Source organism: Lissotriton helveticus, chromosome 12 (genome assembly GCF_964261635.1).
Source record: "Lissotriton helveticus chromosome 12, aLisHel1.1, whole genome shotgun sequence".
NCBI lineage: Eukaryota > Metazoa > Chordata > Amphibia > Caudata > Salamandridae > Lissotriton > Lissotriton helveticus.
The window spans coordinates 326,814,701-326,824,531 of NC_136073.1; the positions used below are offsets into that span (position 1 = coordinate 326,814,701).

At 40.4% G+C, this 9,831-nt stretch overlaps 1 long non-coding RNA gene across 1 annotated transcript; it reads right to left on the reverse strand.

Moving 5' to 3' along the window:
* Positions 1 to 4,155: 4,155 nt before the first annotated feature.
* Positions 4,156 to 5,893, reverse strand: LOC144798804 (uncharacterized). Its single transcript, XR_013603654.1, has 4 exons — positions 5,823 to 5,893; positions 5,214 to 5,334; positions 4,798 to 4,891; positions 4,156 to 4,246 (listed from the first exon to the last, which is right to left on the reverse strand). It is a non-coding gene; the product is annotated as an uncharacterized LOC144798804 (long non-coding RNA).
* Between the last annotated feature and the right edge of the window lie 3,938 nt (positions 5,894 to 9,831).

Sequence of the window (9,831 nt, forward strand, 5' to 3'; positions counted from 1 at the left end):
TTTTTATTGTAAATGTTTTGAACCTCATCCAGTTAGGCCAGCAAGTACCGGATTCATGGAAGGGTGCTGAAGTTGTTACGGTTTTTAAAAAGGGTGAGAGAGAGGACCCTGCCAACTACAGACCAATTAGTTTAATTGATGTTATTCAAAAAGTAGTTGGTAGGGTAATTGTAAATAGGATTGAGGGCTGGCTTATGGAAGAAAATATTTTGTCCCACTTCCAAGCTGGATTCAGAAGCAATGTTGGGGCCATTGATCAAGTTTTCAGATTTTGTGCAGTTTTTTGGAAAACAGTGTCAATAGCCAGAGGGAGCCTTTACCTGGCTTTTATTGACCTTAAAACTGCTTTTGACGTAATACCCCGTGTTAAACTTTGGAGTGTTCTACGGGATATGGGGTTCCCATCCTATCTGCTAAATCTTATCATTAAACTCCATGAGGGTACTTATGCGAAGATACGATGGGGGGCACAGGGACAACTCACTAAGAGTATACCTGTTAATAGAGGGGTGCGGCAGGGGTGTGTGATGGCCCCTACTTTATTCTCCCTTTTTATAAATGGGGTGGTGAAACATCTGAATGAGACAGCGGCCGACGCCCCCATTGTGGCCGGGGAGAAAACGCCATCCCTCCTCTTTGCCGATGACACCCTTCTCTTAACCAAAACCCCCACAGGCCTTCAAACCCTTCTTGATCAGTTTAGTGTTTTTTGTCAGGAACGGGGACTTACAATAAACACAACTAAAACTAAACTAATGGTTATGACCGCCAAGAAGAAATACAGGAATATCCATTTGTCCTTGAATGGATCCCCTTTAGAGGTGGTCGATGAGTTTGATTACCTGGGTGTTAGGATTAATAATCATTTGAGATGGGAACCCCATATATGTAAAATGGTTTTAAATCTTAAAAGGGTTTCCGGCACTATTTTAAAAAACCAACGTCTCTCTGTAAGTAGGCCAGTTGCACCTGCCTTATCAGTTTATGAGGGAAAAGCAATTGCCGCAGCTGTTTACGGCTCGGAACTGTGGGGCAATGAGAATACCAACGACCACGTCCGATCAGAGAATAAGTTTATGAGGGACTTGGTGTCGCTTCCATCCTCTACCCCACTCAAACCTTTATTTTTAGACCTAGGCAGAAAGTCTATTCGGGACTTCCTTCAGCTCCGTCCCCTTTTATATTGGGTCCGTTTGAGGAGGACCCCCGAATTAGGTAATTATGCCCTAGTGTTAGATGAAATGCTAAAATTAAACACTGCAGGCAAAATAAAGTGGCTAAATGCTTTAAAAAATCTTGTAGTAAGTGTGGGTTTAAGCGACGCCTGGGTATCCCAATCACCTCCACCAAAACAAGTGGTGAAAAAATTATATTGGGATTGGATAGAGGCCAAGGCGCTACAGAACCCAAATTGGGGACATTTGACCGAGACTTTTTTGTCCCATAAATGTACCCTAAAATTGGAATTGTTTTTGGATTTTATTCAGATCCCTCGAGAAAGGACTTTATATCTTAAATTTAGACATGGAACATTGCCCCTCAAAACTGTTACATCTAGATGGAACAAGAGGAGGGAAGAGGATACAATGTGTCCAGGTTGTATAAATCCCAAGGAATCATTGGGCCACTTTCTTTTTTGCCTGTAAGGCATACATCCTACCTAGGAAGAAATGGTTAAAACCAGTGCTAAAGAATCTTGGTATTAGAGATTATAAATTAGCTTTGCGTATTCTTAGCTCTGACACCTCTTCCATGGTTGTTGTTTGTGGGGTTGCAAAGTTTTTATCATGTGCCTGGATTATTAGGACTAAGATTTTAAAAAATGCTCATCAAGTCAATTTTTCCACATAACTCTTAGATGTATTTTTGTAAATAACGAACTGTTTTATAATTATGTTTGTATTGTATGTTTGTACTTTTTATGATACATGTGTCGAATAAAAGTATAATGACTTGACTTGACTTGAAAAACGTGCAAGCAATTAGTTGCAGAATAATTTTCAGCCCATTACATCGTCTCCATTTTAGCAGTGCATATGTTGCACAGTGGCAAATTGCACCTTTTTTGCCTCCAAATCCCTTCACATTTTCTCACTGTGCCAGATGGGTAGCCGTCTATTTGAGGCGCCAAAAACAATTTAGGTATTGCCTTAAACGTCCATTTTGTATATATATTGCAACATGTTTGACCGACTTCCAAGTCATTGGAATGAAACACTTGAATGTGATTGGTATGTATTAAGAGATGCTTATCGTAGATTGGCGAACAAAGCTATATCTAAGATGGCACTGCCTTTTATTGGTTTTATTTTTTTCCGGAACTGTGTAAGCAAAAAACGTGACCTTCGCTTACTGAAAACCAACACGGCCTGTGATTTGGGCATAGAGCAGGCCTTTGGAAAATAGATGCAGTGAATTACGAATGGCCGTCCATGCCTTTTAGTCCTAGATTCCAGCTTCGTTAATCTCAAAGCTTGTTCATCGATATCCCAACGAGGATCCCTGACAGTCTCAAATATTGATACTGTGGGTAAGCAATGTGTTGTAGCCTGTATACATTTAAATTAGAACTATCATAAATTATGGTGACACCACAACCACTTGATTGGAGTATTTGAATAAAAAATCGAGTTTTACAGTGAAAATATGCTTATCTATAAATGTCTCTCCTGTGCCCTTGTTTTGAAGTGTAAAGACGTAACTTTACGCGGTGGACGGGCTATATAGAATTGTGCGGAGTATCCTTTTCTATGCAGGTATTGGACAAGAAAACGGAGTACTCTCTATAACCCTAGGAAACTGTGCAGTATACATTTAACAAAACAATGGTTCTTTCGGGGGAGAGGAGTTGAGAGTGAGGGGGAGAATTAGGAAACAATGTTGTAGAAAAGTTAAAACATTGTTACCAAAATACTAGGCCTAAAGAATAGAACAAATCGCCTTCTCTTTCTGCTTTTTCACCATTTGGTGCCTTACCTTTTATATTTTTACATCTATTACTTTTGAATGAATGGTTTGCTCTATTCTTTTGGTCCTCTTTCTTTTCCATGCACAGAGCCATAAAAAATATAAATTCACCCAAGGTGATATGGCAAGAATATGTACGCTTTTTTTTAGTTGACTTAGGTGATGCAACAGATTGCTGTCAGCATAAAAACCCCTCACAAATTGAAAATAACTGTCGAATTGGAACAAGCCAGTGTAACAAATGGCCTGCTCTGCATCGTTAGTACAGTTACCATGTTGCAAGTAAGGAAAAGGTGTGCCAAAGTGAGAAAAGTGTGCCAAACTGAGGAAAGTGTGCAAAACTGAGGAAAGTGTGCCAAACTGAGGAATGTTAAGCTTGCACAAGACTATGACTTCTTTCTAATCACAAAAGTATCCACTTAATATGACTAGTGTGCAAGTAAATCCTCACTGGACCCCCATAGCCCAGAAATTGGGCATGTTAGTGTATTGTAATACAATTGCATGTGCAAGGTCATATGCATCCCTGTGCTTACTTGACAGAGCTTTACTACTGTGTTGTGCACAAAATATACATCAAAATGAACTCATACTGAGAAAATGTAGGCAACATACATTAAGAATAGAAATGTACTCTAACCTACTCTACACTACTGTTACACTCTATTCTGAACTCTTCCACCTGCCTCCTGACACCCTTAATGTGGCACACAAGCAGGCCATGTGGTATTAACTCATTGATCTGGTGAGTACAATGTAAGTCAGGGATAGCAAACGGTGTGTAAATAAGAAATACACCAGTATGCCTGGTAGTGGAACTGGATCACTTCGCGGACTATTAGGGGGCTCTATCTTAGTTGCCAACATACTCACCTGAGTTAGGGACCTCGGACCGGCTACCACTCTTTGGTCTTTTTCCGGTCGACAGCTAGAGACACCATTTAGGGCAGTGCGCTCTCTAGTTGTCAAAGGCATTTCTCTATAAGTCTGAACAATAAACCAAAGCACACAGCAGCAGACCAAGGTTTCGCATATCAACTTTGCCTGTTTCACAGTTATTAGGTGGTGCTGCTACTCTCACCATCCGCTGCCAGGGATGTATATCATAGCAATAGAAAAAAGAAGCAGAGAGGCGCACTCAATGAAATTAGTAATGCAAAACGTCCATTAAAAATTCAAATCTTCCATTTCCTTGAGTATATTCTTTATTTTCGTTCACATAAAAACGGCACAGCCAACGCGTTTCATCCCCAATTGTGCCTAGGGAATTTCGTCAGGGCTGAAAAAAGACATTTACATACATAAGTACTTGATTTATCCTGTGTTAAAAATTACATATAAAATGGAACAAGTCCAGGCTAGTAAGTGGAAAATATGATCCTTGCAACAAGACAAACTAGCAAAATATAAAATGAAACCAGAACAGACCAATAGATCCAGATACATTGAAAAGGTTTAGTATCTGCCATATGACAGAACTACTTATCCCCTTACAGGTGCATATGCTCCCTCACCAGTGCATTGCAACCACACAACCAATTCGAGCAATCATGCTTAGAACTGATGGAAAAAGAACCCAGGCTGTTTGGAGAGATAAACGCCTGGAGAACATTATAAAATCCATAAGGATTAACATTTCCATAGGGGTGGTGTGTGGTCAAGACGACCATAGTCCAAAGTCCACCAAAAAAGATAACCCGTGAGAAAAAAAGGGAAGAAAACCATTAAGACACCCTTTATAAAATTGAAGAAAGTCCACACCTCAGTGACCCAAAAGAACTTGAAGAACCCCAAATAACGTGACTACATAAGTTGCATTATGTCGCTCACCATATACGTAACAAGCCGGTTAATGCGGTGGTCCTAGAGAAGGATGCTTGTGGAAGCTGATGTAATAAAGGTCACAGTGGGTCACGGAGTTTTCCTAGAGCAAAAATACAATATTATGGTATATACTAATGGCTCTTATTAGCCCCCATGCTGGGGCAAGATATCCAATACATGACAAGACAAGATGAATTTCTCTATGTGCCCGTAAGGGTGAATGATGTCCCGACATGCATGCTTGTCCATGATTGTGTATTTAGAGGAGGACCCCGTACACATAAGTGTAAGTGCAAACATATCCTAAATCAGGATATGCCCCTGGCAATAACCAGCGAGAAGAGGGAGTCGGATAACCCAAGACCAAAATAAAATAAAACGGTACCATGTTATATCGTTCGTAACCATAAGTGACAATATACCTGAGCAAAATGAGCCACTCAGGTCCGGTTCAGACTAGAAAATCGCGTCCCGCCGGTTAACTGAAGATGTGACTAGGAATGGACCAGGTATCAGTTGATCCTGGGCCCCTGTTTATAGTCACTGAAAAGAATCAGAAAAATATATATTAAGTAAGGTGCCGCATATAATTACACGGCAGGCTTAAAAGAGAAAACGACCAAGTCATCAGGCATATACTAGGGGTTAAACCACAAGCAGATATGAGTTACAGTATAAAATATAAGTGCCCATTATGATATCTAATGGACAGTCGGTTACTATAGACCAAATTGCCAGTAAGTTGATAGCGCCACTGGATCCAATAGATCGGGCGCAAAGGTCGGTGGTGAAATGTAATAAAATGAATATGCAAACATGAGGGTCATTACGATGATCACTAAGTGTTTATCTCGTCTGGAACAGTAAAATTAATATGCAAACATGAGGGTCTTTACGATGATCACTAAGTATTTATCTCGTCTGGAATGTAGGATATAAAGGGTTCCACATAACCCCCTCCCCTGCCAGGAAACGCATACCAATATAAAAAACATCAGCCCCCATAATGTACAATTGTTCTTCCCGCTTACATGTGGTAACTTGCGGGGATTGAGCTCCAAAAGTAAATCGGCGTGCTCCGGGCACAATCCGGTATCTGTAGTCAGGTCTCCGCGTAGTAGTGAACAGTACCTGCAGGTTACCGAACATATTAGAATATCCACTGATGCGGACAAAACAAAAACAAAAACGATCACGCGACAACGGGAGACATATGCACATTACTCGCGTACCTCTGATATGGTAGCTGTTCGTCGCTGCTCCTCCTCACGGATTAGTGGAAGCGAGGAGAGGTCAGTCAACGCCATATTTAAAAGTACGGCGTACCGTTGCCTTCAATTACTCACGTGATGCCGAAACCAACTGGATTCGTTTCGGAGGATGCCGTGCCCGCAAGGGCGGCCATTTGTAAGTGTAGCGGGAGGTGGCATGCTTCTAATGTCATGATTTACCAGACCTCATATTTTATCAAGGAAGCGTAACCATTATAGATATATTAATGTTACGCAAAATTACATAAAAATAGGATGCTATATATATCCCAGAGAATATTTATCTTAAAAATTATAAATAAAATACATCATAAGCATTTTAGCGTAATTTAGTACACTATAATTCGTATAATGTGCGAAAGTAAAGCACATTGTCACCCTGATAAGTTTTTAGGGGTAGAATTAGGTTGCCTAAAATCCAGATAGACGGCACGCAATCCCCGTTAATCATCGCGGCCATCTTAAATTAGTCAAAACTATGCACCCATTACCTATCAGGTGCAAATTCAAAAGGAAAAACCAAGAGTACAGTGACGGTGAAAGATCATTTCCCAAGTGCAGTGCTTTTCATAAAAAGTGAAGTCATACTTACAGTGCATTTAGTAAAGAAAGATAAAAAAAGAAAAAGAAAAGAAGAAAAACAGCCGGGTTGAGGTACCGTGCCTTTGAGAGATAAACATGCCACATTGGATCCAACCCCCTGCTGAGTGTTCAGACATGTGGTTGATGGATTCCCCCTAGGAAAGAACCACTGGCAACGGTCCAATATATCACAGAATATATACAGTATATATACAGTACATGGAGAGACAGTATCACATTAATAGAAGAAACCATGTAATGTGCACTTTATACAGAGTGTGTTTTGGAAATACTACGAAGCTCAATATTTCATTTCCAAAATTGCTAAGTCTGACCAGAGGGAATTCATTATTGCAGTTAATTTCTTGCGTTATAATATGGCGTACTCTCACTCATACTGGGGTAATGGCTCAGATGGTGTTACCATTATTATGCGTTCTATGTTAAGAAATGGTGGAGCTCTTTGTCCGTGTTATGCCCCATTTGTGTCGCCCGCAAGCGACAAATCCACTTTGCTTCCCTCTGCCTAACAGCTAGTTCACGATCACCCCCCCTTTTATCTTGAGGTATATGATCAATACCATGAAACCAAAAAGAGGTATCATGTGGATGTTTCTCACCATAGTGTGAGCTAACTGGGTAACGTTTGTCTTTACAAATGATTGCCCTTCGATGTTCTTGGATTCTCATTTTAAGTGGGCGGATGGTACTTCCCACATAAATGATATTACATCCACATCTAGATCCCCTAGATGACATCATAGTTCTCTGGTCAGGTTCCGTGGATTCCCTACATCAATTCCATACGTATCTGAATAACAACAATTATAATGTAAAGCTGACCATGACACACAGTAAATTGTTATCCTAGAATCACACACTTTGGTCAACCAGGGAAGCCAAAATTGATTCTGGATTTTCCAGGTCCACACTGTGCAGTTCCGCCACTAGGTCGGTATTTCTTCAAATGTTAAGGCTTTCTCATTAATTCTTGCAGGGTGAGATTAGAGCGTGGTTGAGAGGTATAATACACATTTTACATTTGCCATTTTTACATAGAGTAAACTTTGCCACCCAAGGACATAAGAGCGCTTACAACAGGCATTTTACGCAAAATGGCTGGCATCTGGAGCTACTAGGGAACATCTCCACCCATGAGAAGCTTGGCTCGTTTGGGTTTGAGGTTGCAAAAGGACCTCAAGCCGAGCCAGAGTCAGGCATCTATTTTGATCCTGGCTTGAGCTTTCAGTGGCTCGCCTTCCTCTAAAATTCATCAAAATTAACCATATAAATAAAAACATAATACTAAAAAGAAGACTGATAAATATGAATACTCAAAACGTGAGAACTCAACCTCCAAAAATCGATAGAATGACAAACCCAAAACAAGTAAACTACAAAAAAGAACAGAAACCTTCCAGTCCCAAAACGATATCCCTAGAAAACAAGTACCCTGAACAAAACCAGATTTTTGCCCTACTACCTAAAAATAATAAATCACGTTTTTTTCTGAGAAACAAGCAAAAAATCCCGTTAAAAATGAAGAAAAAATGGCATAATTAAATATCTTCCAGCTGTGGATCTATAGCTGTATCTTGACTAAATCTAAATTAAAGCTGGAATTTGCTGGGTTACTTTTAAATTAAGCAAAAAATTCCCATACTTGATTTCTGTACAATAAATATCATTCAATGGCTTTTGTGGCATGCCAAACACATGTGGTTAATGCATATTGCCATTTTATGCCAGGTGATCATATAAATTCCTTGACTACCTCCTGTTGAGCCACAAGCATTTGTTGACAAATGTTCATAAATGATTCCCCGGGCTTAGTTAAAACAAAAAAGGCATTCTTGCAAACTGTGAAGCTGCCCATGGTACATAACGTGCTGTCATAATTAATGAAGAAGGAAGACAGCCCATTTCAGACTGTGAAGTAAAACAGAATGACGGGGCCCCTGTGAAGAAGGTGAAGACGGGTATCTGAGTCTCCCATATCTTACAGATATTGATTGACCCTTGGTTGAATGGGTCCTCTTGAAGGGTTGGGGTGCCCGTGGGAGGGAGCCTGCAGCAGCCTTCATTATGCCAATAAGTCAAGAGTTAAAGGCTTCACGAGAATAGATTTAGAAAAAAGCAAACCTGAGTTCTTGGCAATTCTGGATTTGTAGACAACACATGTGGGTTTGTCTTGGTAGAGAATACAGGTGATCTGAGATAAAATAGGTTAGTGAATAGCTATTTAGTTTGGGTATAAATTGACAATTAAAAATCCCACAGGAACACCTGCACCATACTAATCAGTAATGGGATGCAGCATAAAGGGAAATTTTACATATCCTCATTATAGCAATAAACTGTAATGATCCCCTAGGGTTTCTCTTGTTCTCATCTCAGTTCACCCTAGTATGAAGGGTTTGTTGGAAAGTGGAGTATTATGTGGTGTGGGGGTTAGACCTCACCATATAATACCATCACCACACCACAAAGATGGTCCTTGGATTTACACTAATAAATCCTTAGCTCAGTCCTGGTAATGTGGCGAAGATCAGTCAGGCTTGCTAGAGGAACTCGTGTTAAGCATTTCAGAGTACCAACATGGATGATAAGTAATTTACATGACTCAAGAGCAATCTGACACCAATTTATACATATACCCGGAGCTATAGATTTTTGGACCAAAAGAAAATTCATGCAAAATAATACGGTTAGAATTTAACATTGTGGTCAATAAGAAAAATCCCTAATGACAATTGGTCACTTGCAGGACAAAATTTGTTGTACCCAGGGTGAAGGTTATGCGGGTTCCTGGACCAAGCAACGACAGTCAGTTCAATTTTACCTGGCCCGTGAAGCCTAGGTGCAGGGTTGTGCTGGCTGTCCTTGGTGCTGAACGGGAGCCACAGGAGAGTTGCTTAGACCACTGAAACAGTGGTGTGGGGGAAAAAGCTGCAAAAAGCCAACAGCAGTATTGTTGCTGATGTTGGTCATAGGTCAGGTGGAGTTCCCAATTAATGCAGCGGTGAGTAAAAGGGTTGGTTGCCGCATTGGTGTTCAACAAGATTTGGCATTGGTTAATAGAACAGAACGTAACTTCGATACATGGTGGTCCAGGGTAATGTGGTAGCTGCCTGTAACTTTGTGGAAGGCAGGAATACAGTTGCCACAATGCACTAGACCAATTAGA